Raw genomic sequence first — 27,090 nt, 5'->3', positions numbered from 1 at the left:
TTACCTGGACCAGTTTTTACTTAAATATCATTTAATTTGTATGTCAACCCTGTGGGTACCCTTGGCCACTTGGAGCAAATGCATCCTCTATAATGTGGGTACTCTTTATTTAGGAAAACCATGCGGTTGAGTTTGATTTGGAACAAGTTAATTCCTTGTACAACCGTTGTTCAAAAAACAGTACTTCCTTACAGAACCTCTTATTTATTTTGTTTTCATACTTCTATGTTTTATTAAAATCTTTTTCATTGATTTCGAAAAAATATTAAAATCATTTTAAAATACTTGTTACAAACAGAAATTAAATTTTTTTGTAAATTATAAAAATATATTTTTCCTTTTATAAAATTCTTGAAATATTGGTAGCATATGTATTCCACTAAATACCTATGAGTTTTCAGCTTCTTTTTTATTTTATTTTTTTTTTTTTTAGGCCTGTGACAAATAAACGAACAGACCTACAACAGAGCATACCAAAGACCATGGGGTTTCTAAGAAATGTAACCCGAGATTCTCGACTGGATTTCGGCCGGAAATTTCTCATCTCTTGTAAGTTTGTTCTCGAAATGAGTGACTTGAGCAGCGTCCGGAAGTTGATCGTATTTTCTTATTCAACTGATCGCAATTTAATCTGCTGATACAATTAATATATTTAAAAAAATCCTAATAACTATGTTCCGAATTCTTTGGAGATACAACGAAATTTCGAACGGTTAAAATGATTTAATGAGTTTAGAAGGCAGGAGTGAACACATCTGATTTTGAGAATTTGCTGTATTGTTGAAAAAAAGGTGAGTTTTACTATTTCGAACTATAATATAATATTTTCATGGCTTTTAAGTAATATTACTTATTGAAAGTAAAAGTTTCTTTCGCTATAGAGCAAAACATATTTTTTTAAAAAATAACGAATAATGTTTAGCTCCAATTTTCTACTTCTAATTCTGATCTTCTATCTTCTAAAAATGATACTTCTAAAAGAATAAAAAATCTTAATGTTGGTCAGAACTTAGTCAAAGCCGAAATCTAAAAATCAAATTTTAATCAGAGATTTTTATACCCATTATCCTGATTAAATGATGACAATGAGACCTTAAAGAACCATGATAATGGTAAAATGATTTTTAGAAAATCATTTAATATTAAATTACTTTTCTAGCTTATATTCTATAAAATACTCTGATGATTAATTTTTGGGTACAATACATTATATTATCTAATTTCTGAATTTTTTTTTTCGCATGTCGTTTTATTTTTTCAAACAATTATTAATGAAATGTATTTATATTTTGATAATTTAATAATCTATAATATTCAAAGCAATATTAAGGAATATTAAATCAAATACTAGAGGAATCTCATTTATGACACACGACTACTTATGGACGACACAACGGTGGTAATAATGGAGTTTTAATACTTAGTCTTAAATTAATAATACAAGACTATTAAATTCCGGAAATTATTAAAATTCAAAATATTTTTAAAAATAAATTGTGGGAAGTCTTATTTGCTTTTCAGTGTTACTTATTTAGCTCTCTTGGGGACCTTGTGTTAGTTACTCCTCCACTAAATGTTAAAAATGCCAGAAATGTTACACAAAATACCTAGGATAATTTGCCATTTAAATCAGTTTGTATTGGCAGAAACCTATCGCCCTGTTTAACAGCCGCAATTCCAGACCTAGGTTTTGGCACTAGGGAACATTTTCCATCTTTCACGGGAATGCTTTCTGTTCGTGCACTATCAAGATGAGATAGCGTCCGGATAACATATCAAGATTTCTAAACTTCCTCTAATCTAGGTCATTTTCACTTCTTACCTATTTGGTCATTAACCGTAATAGTTAAATTAAAAAAATATATTAAAATTACGTTTTTTAAAACAAAAGAAATATGGAACATTATCATGTTTATGATAAATTATCAGCAGTTCTTCTCCGATTTTTTTTGGTATCTTGATTAAACATGTAATTGTGGATTCACTTGTAACTTTTCTTTTCTTTTATATTTTCTAATCCCAGTGCACTTGAAAATTTTCTTCTGACGCGCATTATAGTCTTTTTATTAAAAATAAGATACATTAAATTCAAATTAATATATAGACACAATTTTAAGTCAAAATTAATGCTTTCTTTAAATAATTCACGTATGATCAACGTAAAACTTTATGAAAAAATGTACAGTTTTTTTGGACATCCTCTTCTTGATTCTCGTTAATCATTTACAATTCTTATGTGGACACTTGGATGATGGATGTACAACGGAAGAAGAAGACAAACGCCTTCGTAGGTTGATCAGCATTCATTTCTGACCCTGCCTAACAATCATTCCTAGTTGTTAAAACTTCAAAACGCTGGAAACCTAAATGTTAACACTGAAACGTTTTGGGTACCAAAAGCTTATTGAAACGCTAGAGAATTAACTTTGAAAATTTCAATTGGCGTCCAAAAATAATAAAAAAACAATAAATCAATAAAAAGTATTATTTAAACTTCAATGAAAATATTTTCGGAAGTTAAAAAAATAATTTAGATACTTTTTTTATTTTATAGTAACCTGAAAATTTCATCTAAATGATTTTATAACCTGTCGAATCAAACAGAATCAATTAAAATATCTTCTCATTCCAAATTATTGTGTCAAAAGATTTGGATGACATTCTGACATCTTGACAGCTTAAGTTTTTTTTTTTTTTCGTCGAATGTATTGTTAGTCTCTATGGATTGTTAATTTGGAATGTTGAGTTCTTTAGCTTAGAATTACAATTATTCTTCAATTTTATTAATGTTATTCGGTATATTTTGTATCTTTATTAAAGATTGTAATAAACAATATATAATTTACTTTATTCAGAAATTATAAATTATCTCAAGAGAACTTGCAATTAAGAGATAATATTATCTAATTACTCTTACCGAACAGGTCTAATAATTCTAAGGAAGAAATTTTGTTTTATCGCGTTTTTTATTTTTTATGGAATATATTTATAGTATAAAAGTTTATTTTTTTATAAAACCAATGCTTGTATGATATCACAGTAAAGTCGCGGCGAGAATAATATCATTTTCCTACAAATAATAATAAATCGATAATAGTAAGGCCTAATTAATTAATTTAATACATAGATATAACAGTGTTAATTTTTGAACTATCATACTTGTTCTGGTAATAATAATTTAAACTACATTGAGAAAAAAAAGTCAGCTATTGAATTTGCTATTGGAGAGAACTTAACTTCTGATACAAGGCATCCCGAGGAGATCGCAAACCTGAGACGAGGCAGGTCGGATTAAGTCGCGCCACGTACGGCTCATAACCTGACTGTAATTATAACCCTAGCCAAGAGGTTACGCCCACCACTAAAAGTAAGATAAAAAAAAAAAAAAAGAGAGGACGCTTTAATAAAAGTCCGTTCCTCGTTTTAGACGGCTTCAGGCCGTTCCTCGTCTCTGGGGCTATCGTCTTTTTTACGGGGGCCACTTCAGATTGGATCGGGATCGACGTTAATGCCCCGTTCCCAGGGTAGTCATCGATGTGTAGGAATCGGATCAAGAAATAATCGATTCATTGGAGTCGATATGAGCCTTAGGAGTGGACAAGAGAGCAAGCAGGCAAAGGAGCATCACTGGACACTGTTGTTTGTAACCTTCAATAAACTTAAAGGAAATTCTTAGGGGATCCTAAGTATAACTTCAAGTAAAACATTTAATCTAATGGTTCCTCCAATAGCTGAAGCATCCTTGATTGTATGGCCACCTTAACTTCGAATAAAAACCTTCATTTTTGGTCCATTATAGTGCTCAACATAAATACCTTTCTAATAAATACTATTATCTATTAAAGGCATATTGAGCATTTGTTAATTAATGAAATTAATGATTAATTAATTAGAAAAATAATGATTGATAAAGAGGGTATTTAAAGAATCAATTGCAAAATGCTACATCCATTTTGTATTTGCCAACATTTGAAACACAGTATTTCAAAAATTATTTAAACTACCAAGTAATTGATAAAGACTAATTTGGTCTCAGATTATTGAAAACTTAATTTATGTTATAAATGTAAGGAGTAATAATTTTCGCAAAATCGCTCCTTCGTGGTATAAATAAGCAAAATCTGAATAAAACCGAGAACCACAATTATTTAACCCTTTATGCAGATTTTCTCCAAAAAGGAGCAATTTTTTGACAAATATTATTTTGTGCATTTATAACCCATAACAAATTTCCTACAATTCTAGAACAGCTTGGTTTCGATAGACGCAAACGGAGATTCAATTTATATTCTTGAGACACTCAAAAAAATAATATTAATTTTCAAATATAAAAATGTATCAGAGTGAAAACGAATTCTGTTTTTGTGCTTTTTACATTAAAAATTTATTTTATAATTTTTAGTACTCAAACCCACCTTTGAGTCAGGTTGCTTTACGATTCCATGGTATATGCTTAAGATGAAAAATAAAATTATGAATTGTTTAATTAAATTCGTATTCGGGTAATAGGAAACTCAAAAGACTTTTGAAAAACTTAATTCTTATGCTATTTACAATTTTTTTCTTCTTTAGAATTTTTTTGTACTAAATAGGTTCAAAGCTATTTTAGCTAATTCATTTCATCATATGTAAGAATTAATTGTACCAATGTTTTATTGTTAAATTTAAGTTAATTGTAATAAGTGGTTAAACATCTTATAATACTTTTTAAACTTTTTACTAATATTTTTTTAGTCTAGTTACTTTTTTATTATTGCCTTATATTTATTTTGTCAACGGTCGCGAGAGGTCCTCGGTCAATAAGTTGGTTATTTTTTGCTCATACCCAAAATCGGATAATAGCTTTCCATTCGCCACTCGGCAGGAGGATGTCAAACTGGTAGCATAAAAAAATGGAACGTATCCAAAAGATGAGAAGAGCAAGAAAGCAAATACAGCCCCTCGTTGAGGACAATAGTAGGATTTAGTGGGGCTTGAGGTCTGGTTAATCCGGGATAAGCGGGTTAGCGAGTAGTTCTTAAATAGCTGCTCTCCCGAACACCGTCAGCGGAGGGGAGTGGAGGGTGGAGGACAAGGATCAGTAGAACATGAGGAAGAAGAAGTTAGTAAGTGAACCAGTAAATAGGAGCGCATCATGATAATGTACAAATGAAATAGCACTTAGTAGAGACTATGCATACAAATATTAGAATTTTTATGAAGCTATAACTTACTATAATAAAAACAAAAAAATCTAGAAAATCTATTTAAACTTTTATATCCATTTATCTTTATATATCATTTGAAATCAATGGCCTAGGTGTCAACCTATTAAACCCCACTTTGACAGCTTAACACCCTTCTGAATAATTAAAAATTGTTTTCAAATTATAACAAATAAATAATTATTAGATAAATCTGAATTAGAATGTTGAAGTGGGATGTCGCTTGAAATATTTTTTCGTTCTTTTTCACGTCTCCTAATACTCGACATTACGACCAATTAATTACTAGATATTTTGTTGTGATTGGAATTTTTGTTTTAGAATCTTCTAATCAAAATTTGACTTATTTTAATAACGTTTCTGGGCAGTAACTCCACCTTTAGAATTGATTCTCTGTAATTAGTTACTTTAGTTAAGTAAAATATTACTGATGTGTAATATAAGTTAAGATAAAGTAAACCAGGGAAAGTTCATGCTTGAAGTTCATTAGTCCAATTTTTAGTTGAGCTCATAGCAGCAATATAAATATTAGCACAAATCAAATTTTCCCACTATTTGATATTTTTTCACCCAAAAGTTTGCCGAAGTTTCATTTCGCTGGCTCGTAGTCTACCGTTATAAACAGGAATATATATTATTTATTGCGTCAACATTTCCAATTGCTCCGTAGACTTTGTGTAGTAGGACACACTACTACATTTCCTAGGTAAACTTTCTGGAAAAGAACGGAATAACAAATTGAGTGCTTTTTAAATTTTTTTTTTAGGATGCAACAAAGATTTTATTCTCCTTTATGAACCTGCAGCAATTTAGGCTCAGTTTCATTCTGCTAGGAAATGAATTTCTGATTGAATGTGCAACGCAATAATTTACCTTATCTAAATATTTCCATTATTAAAGTAAAAATGTATTCTTCTCCTCATTTCGCCTACTGTCTACTAAGCTTCGTGATTACCGGTTCATGCGCACCGACGAACTGCGCAACGAAGAGCAGATTCGGTGTCCGCCGACGGACCAATCAAAACAGATGAATTGACACAAGGTGGAGCCTTTGTGGGGCGCAGCTCGGCTTACAATGGCCTTTTCATTCATCAAGTGTGGTGCGCATTCGGAGGTGGCAGCCTAGAATTAAGGAAACCTCTCTGCTACCTCATAATAGCAGGTGGCAGCACTGCTTGATCTATGCTACCGGAAGCCCACGGCCACACAAATCCAATCCTTCCCTGCAATTAATGTCTTCTTGTGCTAGAATTAGAGCTGGATCTGGAGAAAAGAGTGGACTTCATTGGGACCAACGGTAGCCTCCGTAATCATCGCCTATGTCGTAATTTACAGATCATCGTTCCCTATCGCGTGGGACGTTCCTTCTTATTAATTACCCGAGATTAGGTCTTCCAGGGTACGCGAGTCTCTTCAGCGAGTCTTGGTCTTTTAAATAATATTATACAGATCTAGGTAGCACGGCCGTTTTGAATAATACATGAAGTCGAACGTGAGGCCGTTTAGAAAATTACTCTGAGCAATGTAAAGGTTACACAGTCGCCGCCCGTTTCATGACCAATTGTGGTTGCCTTCAGTATCTTTAAACCATTTCTTAGTCAGTAAGGTATCGTTTCAACTACGAAAGTAATCATATATGCGATTCGCCTAACCAGTAAAGTATAAGTTACGTTAATGGAACCGGATTACCTTTAACATTCTATCGGTATCCTTTCTAGGCTTTTAGTGAAAATTTTACAATTTCTGATTTTATGTTCTGAAAAGAAGTGGTGTAGCCATGGAAGAGGATTCTGTAGTCTAGACGTGGAAGAAAGTAAAAAAAGAAAAATCTAAAACCTGTTATTTACTTATATTTGATATCATTAAGAAATTAATCTATAAGGAAGTAATGTTACTAGACCAACGATTGTGCAAGGAGATGATTTGGTCAGGATCACGCTCTGCCATCATATTTTTACTTATATCACGGCTACAGAGAAACCCAAAATGACTATCTGCTGCAGCGGTATTCAAACCCGGTTCCATGGAGTTAATGGCACAGTGCCTTACCACTGAGCTGCTTGCTCTCTATTTGATATTTTATACACTTTTTGTTTCTAAAATCTTAGAATTAGTGCATTAATTATTTGTCAGTGGTTTTCAGAACCGGAAACGTAGGTTCTCTGGATTTATGAATTTATTTTCTGACAAACATTTGACTCAGACTTGAACAGAAACGAACAATATAATAGTTAAAATAATTGTTGTATTGAATACTTAAAAAGTAACGAACAATTTAACACCTCCTATTTTTCCATATATTTCTTTTTTTCTTATATCAAACTGAGAAATTTACTCAACATTTTACTTTAGATTTTTTTTTTAAGTCTCTTTTTTTAACCTAAGCATGAATTAAGTAACAGCTTGAAAACGTTTTATTTAACTATTGAAGTACTCTATCAACCTTAGGTAGAATATCGAGTGGTTTTTATAACACACTTGGAATAAATATTTTTAAATGGACCTTGGAAAACACAGCCATTTCTTATGTAAGAATACAGACAGAGAGAGACATGATACATAGACAGGGACAGACACAATGGCACTAATTAGAAGAGTAGAGAAACAATAGAGGCAGAGTGATGGATGTTGGAGCGCCCTCTATCACGATTCCTTTTCCCTTCTCTCTCTCTGTTTACACGTGTACTATCATCTGTTTATAACTGTCAATATCTCAGACTGTTAGTTAGTGTTTTTGCTAAGGTCTGGCTTCATTAGTTGATTCTCATTCGCTATATCTCATCCGTTTATGTCGTCGCTCTAAAGTAAAGGTGGAATTGAAACTGTCCACTGATATACATTATAGATTATCTATAATCATTGAAAACATTTTTTATTAACTTATCACCAATTTAATCTTTTATAGAGGATTATTTATTTAATGTATTTATACTCGTGAAGTTCTTTCATTTTATTGCTTTTATTTTTTCTACATTTTTCTTTCCCTATCTTCATGATTACATCACCTTTTCTTCCCTTAGTATATCACCACCATATAATTACATTTTGTCATATTAATGCTTTTACTTAATTTTACTTAAAATCTTATTCTGATAAAACCATCTGCACTATTGTTTAAATATGGGCGCTATTTACATGGCTACATTGCTCTAATTACATTTACAAAAATTTTTATTTTTAATTCCTTATTATATTTCCGATATAACCTAAACATTATCAACACTGTTATAATTAATTTTTATTACATTAAATCCTTCTCTTTTTCTTTCATAATTGCTGAATTTAGAAAAAATTCGTGGTAAGTGAATATATATAATTTTTTTTAAATGGTCTAATTTAAATACTTATTTTAATTTCAAATCCCTTGTACAGTTCACCTTATATAATATTATAGCAAAAATAAATTTAAATAATAAAAATATTTTTAAAAATGTAATAATAATGAAAATAATAACATTTTAGATGAAGAAAAATAAATAAAGGAAAAAAACACATAAGTAATTCTGAGTAAACTTGCAATAGTACTTAAGTAATTAATAATCTCATTTGTTTCTCCTCAGATATATTATTAAAATATGAAAGAAATTAATTAATTTGAATCCTTTTATAAGTTATTAATGGTAATTCATTAATATAATGGAGAAGATAATACATAAAGATGCGGGGACTGGAATACATTAGGCACCTACTGGAAGGGGGCTGTGTACAGATACTGATACGAGATAACCGATACTGGAACTGCTCCTATCTGTGAGGGAAATTAGTGTCACCGTTACATTTTTATTCTATGCTCTTTTTCTATTGATAAATCTGTTAGTTTTATTTTTTATTTGCGATAATTACTTCTTTATTCATCTTTATTTATTTTTTTTTTTTGGACAAAAACAAAATAAATATGATTTAGGCAATCTTCTACATACCAATAATTTCAGAAGTTCCATTTCTTCATGTTTTAATTAAACCAAATTATCGATTTGATTTCTTCAAGAACGTAGTGTTTGAGGAAACTCTATTTTTTTAAAAACTAAATTATCATTATCACCAAAAAAGAAACTTCGAAATCGAAACAGAATTAGTAGCAATACGGTATGTTGTACTTTGTATGCAATTTTCCAAAATAATTTGACCAGATTGCTGGAACCTTGTTCATGTATATTTATTATTTTTTTTTAATAATTCGAAAATTATATTCTTTCCTCAGTTAAATTGTCTCAACAAAATTGTAATCATCTTGTAAAAGATGAAGTTTTATATTTTTCTTTGCGTCTCAGAATTTTTTATAACTTAATAATTACATTTTGGGTGAAGAAGGTAGGTTATTTTAAGTCACTATATCAATAGGATTAAAAATTATAATTTTGTTTATACGACAATTTAAAAATGAGAACGGTATAGATCTACGGATATTTCTACGATTGGAAAATAATTAAATTATATACAAAGCTTAACTAAAAAAAAGTATTCGACTAATTGGACAAAGAACGATGTATATATAGGACTTAGCTGTTAGCAAAGTCGTATGAGTGAACATACCAAATATTTTACCTTTGGACAGTATAAAAAACCAATAATTGTACAAATTAATTAGGATCGTTATTTAAAATTAATTAGCTAACATAGCATCGACAATATTGCAGAAAAAAATTGATACTAGACTGGAAGTCAATTCCGAGATTCCTGAACGTCAATAAAGTTAATTGCGGGAGTAAGAGGGATGGCTCCTTCAGTGCGAAAATTCTGCACTAATTGCTTGCCAGGGACTGGCTGACATCCCTGCTGCCACGACAGCCCTAATCGCTACAACCATCTCTCCGTTCTCAGGATAAAATGTAAGCTCTCTTAGCGCAATTATTCACAGGGTTCCAGAGGCGGGTGTTTCGACAATGTTTCACGTGTTCTTTATATGTAAAACTCCGCAACTTCTTTTGATATACCCGGCTTAAGAGAAGAGTGGAGAAATTCACGCATGACCACCTCCGTCTCTCGTTAATTTTAACATATGTAACAGACCTGAGAGCTCGGTATACGTCAGATCCAACGGTACTAAGAAAACTTCTCTGATGGATTACTTCCTATATGAGCGGGTTCAGGAATGGTATGGATACGCAAATGAATTAGCAGTAGGAAAAGCGCTTGGCATGTTACCGGGTATAAAAGAAGTGTAACAGTTCTCATTATTATTGAACAAAATAATCGATTATTCTACAGTAAGGTTACTTCATCATAGAAATCAATTTTTTTTTTTTAAGAATCCGTAACTTTGTCAAACTAAGTTACGCTTATAAATTTGAAATGTAACTACAAAAAAATGTATATTATACATAAATAACAACTTTTGTTGTTATAACTTTCTTAATCCAGCAAAAAGGTAGTTCCCCTTTGAAGAACCCTCCAACACTACTTGCTATACTTATATCCAAACAAACAATTGCATAATCTGTAATCACAAATCTTTGTAATGCTTTTACAAAACTTAGATAAAAATAAAACATCGAATCTGTATCCGAATAAGGTAGACTCAAAAAATATTCAAGAAAGAAAAATTCTATTTCGATAATTTAAAGTTTATTTAGCAGACGTTTTCTTCTAAGTATTTTTAAAAAAAACATGTTAATTAAGAACTTATGTTAGGGCGCCAAAAAATGCTCCCAAATCCAACCCTTATAATCCGTATCCCACCTTAGAAAACTTTAATTAAATATAAAGTCACATCAATCTTTCTCTGTACACTTATTACACTTTCTACAACAGTATTTTGGCTAGTAAATAATGTGAAATTTTCAACAAGGTTGAAGCGAAAAATATAGGATTCTGACATAAAGATGCCAAAAAAATCTACCTTATCCAATCTTCATAATCTATAATACTTCATGAAATCCTTAATGCCCTTAATCATGTTACTAGTATAATAATACACTACTATCTTAATATAACATATATTGCAGGCTTCGTTGGGAATAGTAAATGAACTTCCTTTACAGTTTAGATTGCTTCGAACTGTTTAAAACAATAGCCCTTTTGAGATGAAACTTCAGTCTTAAGAAATAAACTTTTGAGAAAAAAAACTCAGTAAAAAAATATAACTATTGAAATATAATGCTTTTTTTTTTTTTCTTTTTTTTTTAAGTTTTACAACAAATATGTTTCTACACAGCTCCTTTGTTCTATTCTTCAACGTTATGTAGAATCTTCTCCTTTCTCCTAGAAAACCCGAGATGAATTATTTCGTCATGACCAACCGCGCCGGAGTATACCCTTGCTATAGTTCCAATGAATGCAGTTAATTACCGAGAGAGCGAAGCTATCGTTTATCATCTATTATCGAGTGGCCCGGTGAGCTACAAGAGGATGGTCCAGATAATGAAATGGTCCACAATGGAAGGGCTCCGATAATTGGACCCTCCGCGGCCTTGGGTCTTGTCCCCCTCGCGCTCTCCTTTCTCCAGCTCCAGTCCAAACGTACCCGCGGTACTTCTCCAGAGGCCTCTTTGACGCCGACCGACACTCGATGGAGATGTTGTGGGAGACAAATTAGCTTTAGCTAATGAATCGTAAATACTCATTGAGAAAACCTCTTTGATCGATGGACCGAACAAAGAACCATTTGCATAGTCGGCGATAAATTTCAGTTGATGTCCGTCTCTTACAAAATATTAAACCGCGTCGATTTTAATTGAACGGGTCATTTGAAATTATAAATGAATTGCGCATTGAAAAACAGAACCATCCGTGATAGTGGCTGATGTCATCTCTACGACTAAAATTTTACTTCAACTATGAAAATGTCAGTTTTTTTAATGTATATAAAAATAATTTTAACTATATTCATATTGTTTAAAAAAACTGATATTTTATTCCTAAGTTATATTAGCTGATATAAATTAGTTTGAATATTTATAACGTGCCACTTTGGTGTAAAAATAAAATCTTTTAAACGACATCAATGTAAATCATTGACAAATATTAATACCATAAAAGGATATACAAATCAAAATTTTAAATATCATCAGCAAAATTTGAAAGTTACTTCTAATTACTTTTATGCTACGAATTATTTTACGAAATCTTTTGTTATATATTAATCCTTGCTAGTTAAATGAAAATAATTCGTATGGACAACTAAATGTACTTTTTTTTTTTACACACAATTGAAAGGAACCTCTGGTTAAGGTACTAAGTTCACTGTGAATATCGTTTTTTCAATGATTAGAAATATTCATTTTTGCTGATATGGAATAGGTTTGAGATGAGTTGTCTACGAGCCGTTTTATTTCTGTAAACCGAATCACGAATAGTGAGAAAATAATTCTTTTAATTTCCTTATTTGAGCATCCCGTTCAAGGTTAGGGTTTCCCCGAGCAAATCGAACGAAAACAAGAACTGAACAACCTTGCAAATTTGTTGCGGGCTCAATACAATATTTATTGTATAGTACAATATCCAGTTGTGGCATTTATCCAGGAGGCCTAGATCGTGCCTCCTATATCGGCAACTTATAGTTCAGGGTGTGATCCAGGGTCAACATGAGTTCCAAACTCCTGACCTCTGAGCTCTTTTAGTGACGTCATACCTTAAACCGTATATGTTAACTTCTTCTAACAGTACCACGCTTATTGATGTGTATTTATTCTGTTGAACATTTTTTTTTTAAATTGCATTTACCTTAGTAACTAATTTATACCATTACGACATTACAGAAACATCTAATGTTATTTATTTAATATTATAAATAATAACTTATTTGAAGTATTAAAAAAACCCACTAATTATAGAGCTTCGATTTAGAACATAAATAAATTCTAGCAACTATATCATACTTTAAATAATAATAATAATGTCTCTAATCATACATTACTGTATCTAAATATAATAAATAATGGTATAACATATTACTGATTTTTATTATGAATTGAAAACATTTTTCACAACACCGGCTTTCTAAAGGGTGATTTCATAAATTGTTGAAAGAATCTTTAGAAAATTAGTTTTCTTGAGAGAATAATGTTGATATTAAGTTATGGTAATGACTCCTGGTGAATGTAAAAAATTATAATTAACAGATATTTTAATATTGTGAAGTTTTTATTTTGTCAGTTACCATGCTTTACGATCGAATGACTCACTTTTGTTTAATTATAAAATTTTTAAAATAACATATTTACCTTATTTAACAAATGAAGTTACGCTCTTTTAATAATCTGACCCCCTCCCTCCCCACAGAATTCAACCTAACATACTTGTGATCTAGACATGTGTAAGTATTATTGGCGTATTAGTAGTACATATATATATTTTTTTGCTATAAATTATTTATTAAGTTTTTTTTCCTTTTTATTTAATGACATATTTCATTGCATTAATATATTTAATACTCCTCCTTCACTATTATTTTGATTTTAAAAAATATGATTGATTTTTGCTCTTGTTATATTTCAACAGACCAACTAATTCAATATAACCATTGTGCTATAACTAATCTTAATCATGAAGAAAGTAATCAATCATATTTATTTAACTGTAAATGCAAGAATAATGTGATGTAGTACAGAATATTTAATCCATGATATACTCAGTAATATATACAGATGATATATACAGTCGACCATATACCATCAGTAATCTTAATCTGATGTGGAAGATGGTCGGAGATGCGGTTAGTAAAGATAAAAAACAAGAAAACTTATTTATTTGAGCTGATGTTTATATAAGGCTAACTTTTATCACCTTATTATCAATAATCATAATCAAGTTAATAAACTCCGAATAAATTAATTTAATTATTGATAAGCAGCAACCTAAGGGCATCGGTAGCGTGGCCGAGCGGTCTAAGGCGCTGGTTTAAGGCACCAGTCTCTTCGGAGGCGTGGGTTCGAATCCCACCGCTGCCATTAATTTTTTATTTTAATAATATACTGGCATTTAGTGGAATAATTTTTAATCAGAATACTTTTTTGATTGTTTTATCTCATTATTCTGTTAATTTTGTTCCTTACAATTAACCGATTGCACTAGATATTTATTTTATGATTAATTAGATTAAATTTAATTTATATTCATACTAGCAATGCTTTATATGTATATATATTAAATGAGTACAAGAGAAGATTTGTATTTTATATACCTAAAATTAAATATTTACATAATTTTTTTTTTTGGGAGAAGGGGAATTATATAAATTGTAATTCCTGTTCTATTCAGTTCTAGAGGCTATAGAAAATAACCTGATTATTTTAGCAATACTTTTAAAAAATATTTTATGACTGCAATAATTTTGTTTACTACAGGAATTAGAAGTAAAAACATCAATATATCTAAGCATTACTGAAAATGGTCAGATTTTGATATTCTTCTAGTCGTTTTGTAAAGAATTTAATTGTTTTTTAAATAACTGATACAGTTTACAGAAAAATCAAGATCATTTTCCAAACAAAAAAATCCATACACTCTTAAAAAAAATAGAATATTTTATATATAGATATACATGTGTATATACACATTCAAAGTTTCGTAATGTGTGTAATTTTAAAACTCTCAGTAGAAAAATAATCTCAGACAATCGATGAGCTGTGTGGCCCGAGGTAAGACTCTGACTACGGAAGCCATTAGCCGAGAATCGATACTATCGCCAAGGATAAATGTGGAAGGGATACATCGATACATCGAAACATAGTAAGATAATGATATAGTAGGGCTACAATATCGGGAGCTGAGCAGCTGTCGCTATTAGTATATGGCTAGTTTGGAAGGAGAGGGTGGGGGGGGTCGTTATTCCACCTATAACGGGTCACTATCGACTTCACAATCGATTCCCACGCCGCTATGTTGCCAACACTGTCCGCGTCAACTGAACCATCTCCCTCTAGAACATGAGGTTATTTTAGTATATATCAGGTTAATTAAGTATACATATTATTTTGGCATATTAGTTAATTATGTTTATAACCAAGATGAAGTGATTTTTTTTTACTACATCGTCTCTATTTACCATTAAAATAAATAAATGCTCATAGATGTGGGATTCATTTTATTTTTAATTCTTTAATTTATGTTTTCCTAATTTGTTAATATTTAATACATATATCCACCAATGTTTATTTATAATTTGGATATATTTTATTATTATCCTTTTTAAATTATTACTTATTTTATTTTATGTTTATTATAATATTTTTATTTTATTTTATATATTATACTTGAATGAATTTACTAAAGTTTTTCAAAAATTGAATCAAGTATTTTTTAATAAAAATTGTCGCTTAAGCTATGATGCCTCATTTCGAAAAAATCATCAATAAAAATTTGAAAAATAGTACAAAAACTAATTCTGCTGACATTTCGACTCAATTTTAGTTTTGTATGATATATATATATATATTTGTAATGAAAGAAAAAAAAATTGACAACAATTTCGGTTCCTACATGTAAATTAATATATTGTAGACTTAAATTGATACGTACTGGTTTCTGCATATAGTTACATACACACCTACTTCTTACAATTGACTATAGACAATGTCAACACTAAGTGGTTTTGCTCTGGCTACTTTTGGGCTTTGCAGGGGAAAGTGACCCAGATCTTAACTAGTGTAACTACTTCATAGAACAACAAGCACTGCAAATACTTAAGTATACAATGCAAAGTTATGTCGGTACTTAAATTGAATGGGTTTACCAGTTCAGACGTATCGTGTTTGCTACTTCAAATGAGGGTATATATTATTGCCATGTTACACTGTTGTAGGAGTGTCTTATGCTTCTATCAGATTTAAGCAACCTTTTTATAAATTCAAGCATTGGTTAAAAAATAAAACAAAAAATATTTTAGAATTTTAATTTAGTTAATTTTCTCTTTTGATGAATTTAATTGAATCTGGATTTAAGAAGTGCATTAATTATATTTGATATAGATTAAATATACATAGGTATATTCTATTAGAAATAAATTATTTAAAAAAATTAATTAATAAATGAAGAATGATTTAAGACACATAAAATTTAAACGGAGAAAACTGGAGGTTAATGTTTCAAGTTTAATTATATAATAAAATTTTACAATTTGATGGTTATGTAAAATTTGTTTCATGTTTTAACATCTTAAAAACTGATCCATGCAAATCATTCTTTTCTATTAATGTACAATAGTTATAGAAATGAACGATTTATATGATGAAAAATTAAATTTCTTAACCATAAAATTATAAAATGGTATTTTGCAATTAAACGTTAAATCTTTCTGCACAAAGAGGTAAAAACAAAATTGATTAAGCAAAAATTATTTACAACATAACGGAAGATAACTGAAATAATGACCGTATTGGAAGAAGATAGTCAACCGTATGAAGTAGAATGTAGGAAGTCCGGGTGGCTGTTAATAAATGTACTAAATAGTAGAAAAACTATTTAATATTAACCAAACTTTTTTCTACTATTTTTTACCTTTATTGACTTCCTAAAATGAAATAATAATCATTTGGTAGTATTTCTCCTTCTTCACAAAATGGCATTGAAATTTTAATTTTCACACAAAGTGGACTAAAATTCTTCTCCTCATATTTTGATGAAATATTTTTAAAACCATTTTACAACAACTCAAATATTTTTATTAAAAACTCATTAATCTTTAATCTATTTAATTCAGTTCAGACTTTATGTTGTTTTAGGCTCCATTAATCTTTTAAAAAACATAAATGAGTAAGCTATTAGGTTTTAACATTAAAATATAATTAAATTAATTTTTATTTTTAATGATTTTATTTTAAAAATATAAAACAAAAATAGCAAATGATTGAAATATTATTATTCAGCTAACATTTTTTTGTATTTTTATTACTCTGTATATTACCAAAGTTCACTTGAAACTAATTACAAACCTAAAAACAGAGATATATCAAGCATCGGGGAACGCCTTGTATATTTCGGCCTTCGACATCTCTAGTATTTCATCTGAATAAATAAAGTGATTTTTTTCCCCCTAATAGACGTGGTATGCTCGTATCTATATATGCCTCATATCCGAAGATATCCTTCGATTGTTGTATTCTAGATAATATTTATTTGAGTAACGTATGTATTTTAATCTATGAAAAAAAGTAAAAGCAAGATAAGATTCAACAGCAAGATGATTTTGTTTTGACAAATTAAATTCAATTACAACACTTCAATTCCTCTTTTAAATTACGTTGGATATCTGAACGATCTCTATGTTGTATTGATATCACCAAGCCCATTCGCATGGGACCTGTAAAGGGATTTAAAAAACAAGAGGAAACGTTTAATAGAGAGGCGTATAATGAGAGACAGACTTTCAATTAAGAGAGACTATGAGATAATAAGGGATCTCAATCAGGCTAAAAATATCAGGAGCATCTGGCGCTGGCGCAAAGAGCCCTTATCTACGCTGTATTGATCAGGGAGCATATTGTCCTCCATATTGTTACTCAGTGCGCAGGACCGCTCTAACGATTTTCCACCCGGAGCCATTTTGGTTGGTCGATACCGCCCCCGGTTTGCCACCCCTCGCTTTTCCCGTCCTCTTCTCTACGTTCTCCTTTGAATGATAAATGTATCACTATATCGATGAGAGAAAATATTCGAAGAAAACTTGTTGATTAATGCAAAAAATTATCTTAATTCAAATCAGTAAATATTGGTTTAGAGAGTTTATCTAACCTATATAGGGTATACGAGGTACTGGTAACTTCAGATGATCCTACACCTCAATTATAACAAAAATTCCTTATTTACTATCATCCAATTTAAACGTTTTCGAGGGAGTTTGAGTTTTAATTTTTTTTTTTAGTTTTAGCAGAAGACTAATTCCACTTGGAGAAGGTTTATACTTTATAAATCCAACCAATGCACTCTTTACCAACTAATCAAACAATTATTCATACCCCAAGAAACGGATAAATATCGGATGACTACTAATTGGGATCATCTTTGGCATAATTGAGGTGTGGAATTGAGCCCCGAAGATTTCTGTGTTTTATCAAAGAAAAAAATCAAATAATAATTGTTATTTTCAAATTTTTTTTGTTATGCTTTATGCCAATATTTAGTTAAGTGAGATACTGATAAGTTGTAGACAGTTATATATGTTGATAAGTAAGATGAGAAACTTCATTCAACATGCCAAACATGGTTACGAAATAGTAAATTTCTATACGTCCACGTTAATTTGTAAAAACATGTAATTTTATGGCAATATACGATTCCTAGGCGCCAAATAATTATCAAAAACATATAATTTCATCAAAGGAATGATTTATAACGTAATAGACTAGTTCTGGGCGCCAAATATTTATCAAATTTATCAAAGGAATGTTAAATAAATAATAAAAAAAATTCAAACAACAAAAGATATAATTATTATTACCCTGTCATTATATGATTTCATAAAGAATTTTCGGAAATAATAGTATGTACTTTTTTCTAAGGGTCATATATTTGTCAGTGTAGTAATTTCTGGGAAAATTAATAGCCTTAAAACATTATACATCTTTTATTTATTTTATTTTTACGTTTTGTTCACTTTCAAATCCAATCCCTAAAATCGTGCATCAAATACTTATTTAAATAATTTGGCTAAATTATAACATAAAGAATTCTGTATTATTATAATTAAAAATACTTGTATTTTATGTTAAAATATTATTCACCTTTTAGAAACATAATGTCATCACGTTAAAATTCATAGTACTAATTTTATGGTAGTTATATTATAATATAATCGAGAGAAAGCAAACTGCAGTAAAACCCATCGATGACCCTAACTTTTTACATAAATATAGCAGTACATGATTAATTGAATACGATTGATATACGTATTATTTATTTATTTCTTAGTCTGGTAGTGTAGGATGTGCTTGTGTTAACTTAAGCATGAATTTATGCTTTTTTTAAATCATGTTGTCTAAAATTATCTAACGTCAACAGGCTCACTTTGTGTTTATTCAATGATTGGTTAATTTTACTTGGTAACTCTCTTTTTTATAGAAGTATAAATAATAATTTTTTATATATATATTTTATTTTAAAGTTGCCCAAAATTAAAATAATACTTAAAGCAGTTTCAGAAAGTATTTTGGTATATATATTTAGCAGAGCGTGGAGTTGAGAATACAAACCAGCCCTCGTTACATGGAGGGCCCACCCCAAGCCGGTAGCAACCCCTCCTTCCATCATCAGATAAGGACACTCCCAGAGGCAGGATGTGCCCGGGAAAAAACAGAATAATTATCATTTATGCCGTCCTTAGTTCGACAATTTAGTTCCTCTTTATGTTTACAACACTTGGAGAACTTCAGTGCTTATCTCGACTGTTGAAGCGAAAATATTATTCATTGCTAAAGTTGTATGACTGTTAACGACCATTTCCACGTGAAAGAAATCTGCCTTGCGAATATTGTCGACCTTTCGTCTTTAGTGATAAAATTATTGCTTGTTTAGAGAATGACAGTGAACCTAATATGTTGATAGTGAATGACTAAATACAACATCGTTAGAGACAAATGACAAACAAGCAATAGAAACGTTAATAAGTTATACATAAAGTTATTGTTATGAGGTTATTAGGTAAGATAGTTTACTATCAAAGCCTCTACATGTAACAGCTATAGTACTAATGCAAACACTATCACGCTAAGTCTGGTGGTAATACACTACTGACATTATGGTACAGATAAAATTGGACATATAAATAAAGTTAATTAATCAATTGGTGAAACTTTCTAAAAACAAAATTAAATGGAAGAAAGATGTGGGTATTTTAATCAAAAATTTGTTTTAGTAGTTCCATGAGAATTTTTTATTGTTCTGACATCGAATATTCAAATAGAGCAAGGTAAAACAAAAAATAAAATTTCATCCTCAACTATTTTACGTTTTTTTGGGAATGTTCACCCGGATTATAGATCCTTGCAACTTGGCCTTTAAATCAACTCCTAACATTTCGTAATGCTTTATCCCGATTTAGAACTTTTCCAAGTAAATCATTTTTAAATTTATTATTATTATCATTATTTATTTATTATTAAGAATTGTTTACCGTTTTTCTTAATTTCACTGGTTATTAATCCAGCTGATCACCATGTTCTGATACTAAGAATCATTCCTGATCTAATTAGTATATCGTTTACCGAACCGCTTAGCATATAGATTGATGAGATGAGAATCCTATACCGGGAAGGAAAATGACAAATCAATTTACGCACTGGACGGCGTCGAACCATCGGCTTAGACGATAATGAGGCTCTAACCACTGATGGAACTGGGCTGAGAAGCCGCAATTACGAATGATTGCATACATTAGGAGGACTGCGGCACTTCTGCCCTTGATTGAAGGTTGTATGATATTGGATGCAAAATGCTGTTTGTTTTGAAGAATTGAATCTCAGTCCTCTCTTCTTAATATTAATTGCCTTATCCAACATTATATAATCCACTGAGATCCTAGTTCCAAGGATGTTTGAAGCTGGAAATTCCTAAACTCCAACCGTTTGGAGCAAAATTACCCAAACCGCTAGTTGATACAATGTGGACGAGTACCCCGTCTTGTGATAATGGCGGAACGTGATGATTACAGGCCCGGAAGAAGAGCCTTTAGGAACAAAAACCTCTTATAACAGCGCATTAGGTGTTTACCTTGCACGACCTTTGACTCCGTAAGGCGCATTGTCCGCGACGCCCTTTGAACCCTTTTCTGTCTTTTGGAGCGCTCTCCAGTCGAGGGCCGTCTCACGCTGAAAGGAGTATGCGCTAGGGAATGGGAATGCTTCTGTTCTCCTTAATGGCTTCCGTTTAAGTCACCCTCTATGATAGCATGTTCTGGAGGGGGGATGGGCTTAAGGAACCTTAGAGTGGTGCGTCACCAAACACCAATAGTCCTTACAGTTTTGAGTTAAGAAGTCCAACATAAACTAATACTCCGGTTATGTGCAGTGCAAGTTTTCTATTATTACGTAAAATTAAATTCATTATTTAATATCATAATTATTAAAATTTCAGTCAAAATAATTCTTAAGTGGATTTCTTCAGTTTATCCTTAAGTATAATATTAGAAAGATGAAACTGAGCATATTTTAAACAAATATAATTTAATAAAAGGGACTCCCAAAATATTCATCTTATTTAATTAACTCAACACATATTTCTGCTATCATACCTTAAAAATTATAATGATATTTGATTATAAAAAAATTAATTTGATAATAGTGGCTATCGGAAAGGTGAGTAAAATAGCAGAAAATAAAATATTGATAAGGAACCAACGGTTCGACCAACGTAGCAGGTCTTTATTAAGGTTCGTGAGTCTACACAGTGGAAACAACTTTAATTTTTTCTTTACTTGTTGCTGAGACTTGGACCTTATAGATGATATCCATTGTAGGTTTAAACGTTGGTTTCTTGGAAATTGTTTTTGACTATTGTATGTTCTACAAAATTCTAAAAAAATGACTTTAAATTTATTTGTCTGCATTAGAAACATACTAAGAAAGATATGAAGCGTTTGTGCAAAAGTGATTTGTTCTCTTGAAGTTATTTAAAATACTGGAAAAAAGTTGAACACCAATAACGTTAATTTAAAATTTACACTTTTTAATAATTTATTGAGCCTACGTGTCTCTGAATCGCCAAAATTGAAAATTATTTAGAAAGATCTTATCAAATAAAACTAATATAAAAACCGACCCGTAGTTAAAGCAGCCATTAGAACGAAACCATAGAACATCCTCTCTCTCTCTCTCTCTCTCTAACATACGGAAACAGCAACCTTGATCCTGTAAAGGCAACTACGAACATATTCCAAAAGTAATTTCGCAATAAATATCCTCTGGCGAAACTCTAGTTGCAGTAATGTTACAAGGAGTAATGTTTTCGTGCGGTAGACGAAATAATTTATTCAAATTACCAAGCAATAATTTCCATTAATTTATTCCAAATATAAACTCGAAAGCAAACAGGAATTACACCGGACGGAACAAGGGCCTGTTCGATGTCAATCATTATGCTTTTAATATACCTTATCAAGGTGGCAAATGACGTTCACTTCATTGCGATTGTAACGTAGAAGTATCTTGAATGGGACTAGGAGGAGTTTTTGGATTGATGCTGAATAGCCAGAATTTAAACGTCCTTAAAATCACCTCAGTCCAAAGCCCAATCATACCAACAGTCCATGCGTTGGAAAAACTGATGGAGTGAACTGATGAATTGCACAGTTGTATATTAATAATAATCAAAATAGTCGGTCAACAAATATATTATGTTTACAATTTAAGACATTGGTTGAATAAATAATTGATGAGAACATCTAAAAATTTTATTTATTTTTTACTATTAATTACAATAAAAAATGATAGATTTTGACAGCAACAACCAATTGCATTTATTGTGCTAAAAAATATATATATATATGTTGGTTATCATGATATCTACATGGAGATTATTAAATGATTGTATGATTTTAATAAAGATAGAGGTTCAGGTGGAAAAAAAAAAATTACTGAAAATAATAAAAAAAAAAAATTATTGTACACCAATGTTTTGCCCCATATTACAGGGCTTCATGAGGGCTAAGTAAAACAAAATACAAAAACTTTATATTTTTCAATTATATCATTCATTCATTAATTCATTTATATTATTCATTTTACTTATATCCTTTTACTGAGTTCATTTTTATATCTTTTGTTCATATTTCTGTTTATTAGAAAGCTTATATATTTTTGTCATATAAGTATGTATTCTTATAGTCTTGTCATCCATAATAATGTTTGTATTTTGTTTTCTTAACCCTAAAGAAGCCTTATGAGGTGGAGAAAAATGTTGGTAAACAATAAACAGTTTTTTTTTCCTATTTTATAAACTTTTCTTCACAGCAATCCATTAAAATATCTACGCGAATATCTTCCATTTTTTTAAAAATATTAACCATGCTTAAAAATTGAAAAACATTTTTAATGAATTAATAATTTATAAAAAGCTTAAAACTTTCTCTATTTTTATAATACTTTTACTAGGGTAAAGTTAACATTGTTTACATCCCAATAATTCTCGAAAGTTCTATCTGTTATAGTTATATTGATATATTCATTGATTGTACATATTTTAAAGCCGTTGTAGGTAAGTGTGTTAAGGCGTCGCATAAGCAACCTTAGACAAGATGGGACACTGGTTTTATTCCTGTCTGGGCAGGTACACTTTTATTTCGAGGTGGCCCCACGGAATAAAAACCCGACTTTCCCAATCTGGAAGGAATAGGATGATAAACTCCAGGATAACCTGAGTAGTCTGACCCATCTCAGGAATGGGATGAGGAAAAAAAAGGGCTTTAAACATTATAAAGCGTACCATATGTGAGCTTAAATCCCTATCTGGAATGATCGTCAGTGGTATACTAGAGATCGTTTTTAATCCGAGCACTCCAACCAGTCCACTCCATCCTTCCAAAGTTACATTTCGAGTCGTCAGTGATTACCTTATATTAACTCTAAAGCAAACAGGAATTATGCTGGAGAGAACAAGGCCCTGTTCGATTTTTTTCTTCTTTTTTTGGTGGGGGGAACTACATGTACTGTTATAGGAATAGTTGTATCGATTTAATTACAATCGATATAAGTACGGAGGACCCCAAGTGGCCGAAGAGACTTGCGATAATTACACGGCCATTTAGTTATGATTATATTTAAATGCTACGTGAGGTATGGTAGGGCCAGCGGCTCGCATCAAATACCTCCATAAATTCCGATCCCTAACCTGTAATCATCTGCTTTATAAGCTATCTCGGATTGGTATCTTAATGTCGGGAAGGTTCGTTCACGATCGCCCTCTTCACGCCTCTAGAACCCAGCGTCGTTAATCTTTTTTAATTTTTTAATTAAATTTTTTATTAATATAGGATAGAATATACATTGCAACCGATCATCCCGTCTTATTGGGTCGATTCCTTTAAATCGATCGAGATATATCGATTTCTCTCTAAGAAGAACGGTACGCTCTACCAGTTTAAAATGATTCCGGAATGCTTTTTATCTCTATTAAACCACTGAATAGTGAATTCTGTGACAGGATCATAAGTGTCAAATTTTGATTTCTTACACGCAGCTAATAAAGAAAATATATTTTTACCAGAGAAAGTTTGTATTAAAACGAAAGTTTCGCAATTTTTTTTTTATTCACAAAATTACTCAAAAACTGACAGGTTGCTTCTCACATCCTTTTTTTAAATGTGATACGAAAATAGATTTTTTAGAACATATCTCCTCAAAAATGAATTATTTTCTCTAAAAAAAAATCTCATTTTATGGAAATATCAACAAAAACATATGAAGAACGAATTAGAAGAAAAATTAACTTGATTTTATTCCAACTCATAAAAGAACGACTCTTGATAAAATTCAAATAAATAAAAACATTGATAGGAGAAACTTGAGAGAAAAAAAAATTGTTCCAGTTTTAATTATTCATGACATCTTAGAAAATCTTGTTTAGTTGTAAAGTAAAATTATTCAATCATAAAAGGTTTCTAGTGTTTAAAATGTCGGATGGATAATTTCATATTTTTCACAGGTGTCCTCATAAATTGCGATGCCTTAAGCGATTGGAGCTTAGTGTTCGCATTTGAAAGTGTTATACAGGAGGTATTACATCTTCATTTCTTTTACCCGGTTCTTAACGACGGACAAGACTTACGCAAAGAAAAAAATTGTAGGAAATAAGAAGAAGAACGAACGGAGAGCGGAAACGTATTTAGTTAATACAGAGCGTTCTTATAGCAAGCCGGGATAGGAGATAAAAAGAAAAGAGAATGATTGATGCAAAGTGTGGAAATTTCAAAGGTTGGGGGTCTTCGATAAAAAGTTGTCCTTACAATTCTGTCTTGGCGTTCTGCCTCACCTACTCTTCTATCGCCTTCATGCTTTGTCTTTGGTTAGTGCTCTTAGGGATTAGCCAATTCAGGAACATTCATTTTTTTTCCTTTAACTGGCGATTAGAACTACCAGAAGAAAAAAATCATGTAGAACCCTCTCAGTTATACACGAAAAAATATCTAAAAATTGCTTGTTATTAGAAATCTATATAGTTTCATAATTAGAGTGTGTTAAATTGTGTAATTTGGATTTATGTTGTAGAATTTGCACTTGTCGGCACAATTTAAATTATTTAAATTTTAATAGCAAAATCGTTAATCGTGGAGTATTAGAGATACAACTACTTCATCAATTTTATTGGTTTGCAAAAACATTTTTTGAGAAAAATATTACTAAATCAGTAAGAAAAAAATATTTTTATAAATTACTATAAACAATTTTTCACCCACCTTAATTTCTTTTACTAATTAATTTTTTTTTAATACATACAATATGAAGATATTTTTCCATACCGTACGAAATAAATGATATAACATAAAAATAGTTATATGGAATACCTAGCGTACTCGTATACTAGCAAGAGATGTTCGTGCTCATCCGGATTCAACGAGAGGACTGGACGGCAAATATGTCATGTTTAATGCAAACAGCAATTAGTTCGAACCCCGGCGGCTCGAGTCACATTTGGCTCGCGGAGGCGGTTCTTCAAGTCTTCAAGTTGATACGTGATGGGGTACTCCAAGGATACATGTTGGGTACTTCGTTTATTTCTATGTTTTTTTAAAAATAGCTTTTTATATAAAAACGTATGTACTTGTTCTATTTATAAGTGAATTCTCAAGTGCAAAACTGGATCCCTAGTATTTTACAGAGTGTGTTCTGAATTATCAACATTCACGTGAATGACACTACTAAAATATTCGCGATATAAAATTGAAATAAAAAATTTCATTTTTAAATTTATAAGATAGTATTGATAATTTTAATTAATTCTTGTATTAAGATTTATTTTGTGAAGATAAATGGGTTTCACAACTAAAATTAAAAGTCTCCTAGTTTGATACTGATATCATCATAGATAAAATGTATAGTAATTACCCAAGATCCGATCACGACACTCTGATGTTTACCCGTCGCCAAATTTTTAAACATAATAAATCATGATGAATAAGTAAACTGAAAAAGGTGAGTTTGCTTTGATAAGGTTTATATCAATTATTATTAATAACTTTAATAAATCCATAAACTTATTAATCATCAGAAGACACTGCCTTAAGTTAACCAAGATAGATGAAGGAGAAACCCTAGTTGAGGAGAGAGCTTTTCCTAATTAATCGCAATAATTTTTCTATAGCTCGAAAATGTAATAAATGGGTCATAAAAAGACTTGAACTTGAGAAGTGTGAAACCTCGATATTTTTCGACTCCATTGTTGCATAGATGTATTTACATTAGCAATTTAGCACTTCCTGTGTTCTTCACTCAAGGATCTTAATAATATAATTGCGTTCCTAATCAATTTTCCTCCAGGAATTAATTTTCAATAGGGAACAAAAGGAGGGATTTTAAAGATTATTTCTCATAAAGTATATTTGAAAGTTGAGGGGAATCATAAAATTTCGAAAAAATCCAAAATTTGGCAACAGATAGAGAATCGAAATATAAGATATGGAACCATGAAAAAATATTTTTGTATCCTTATTAAATTTTTTTTATAGTTTACCTTATTATATAATCAATCAAATTTTATGTTTTACTTATTAGATACTTTCAACAGCTTTAACTTTTGCATAAAAAAAAAAACTTAAATATGTAAACGTAAAAAACAAGAAATAAATAAACAATGACAGAAAAAACAAATATTCTTGACCCGTCTAGTAAAATTGTCTAGACAATCGAGACCTATCTTATGGGTTCAGTGTCTTTAACTAGTCTGGCTTTAATATTAATATTTTCTATTTGTTTTTTTATTAATTGGTATTTACAACAGTACATTGTAATATATATTGTAATAT

The 27,090-nt window shown here is 30.5% G+C and overlaps 1 protein-coding gene and 1 non-coding gene across 6 annotated transcripts in view; one reads left to right on the top strand and one right to left on the bottom strand.

The window, feature by feature from the left end:
* The window catches only part of grn (GATA binding protein grain), a 260,366-nt gene that overhangs the window by 65,543 nt on the left and 167,733 nt on the right, over positions 1 to 27,090 (bottom strand). The window lies entirely within an intron of this gene.
* On the top strand, positions 14,011 to 14,092 carry TRNAL-AAG (transfer RNA leucine (anticodon AAG)). Its single transcript has one exon. It is a non-coding gene; the product is annotated as a tRNA-Leu (tRNA).

Source organism: Halyomorpha halys, unplaced genomic scaffold (assembly GCF_000696795.3).
Source record: "Halyomorpha halys isolate HHAL.00 unplaced genomic scaffold, Hhal_1.1 Scaffold281.1, whole genome shotgun sequence".
Taxonomy (NCBI): domain Eukaryota; kingdom Metazoa; phylum Arthropoda; class Insecta; order Hemiptera; family Pentatomidae; genus Halyomorpha; species Halyomorpha halys.
This window is presented reverse-complemented; position numbering and strand designations above follow the sequence as displayed.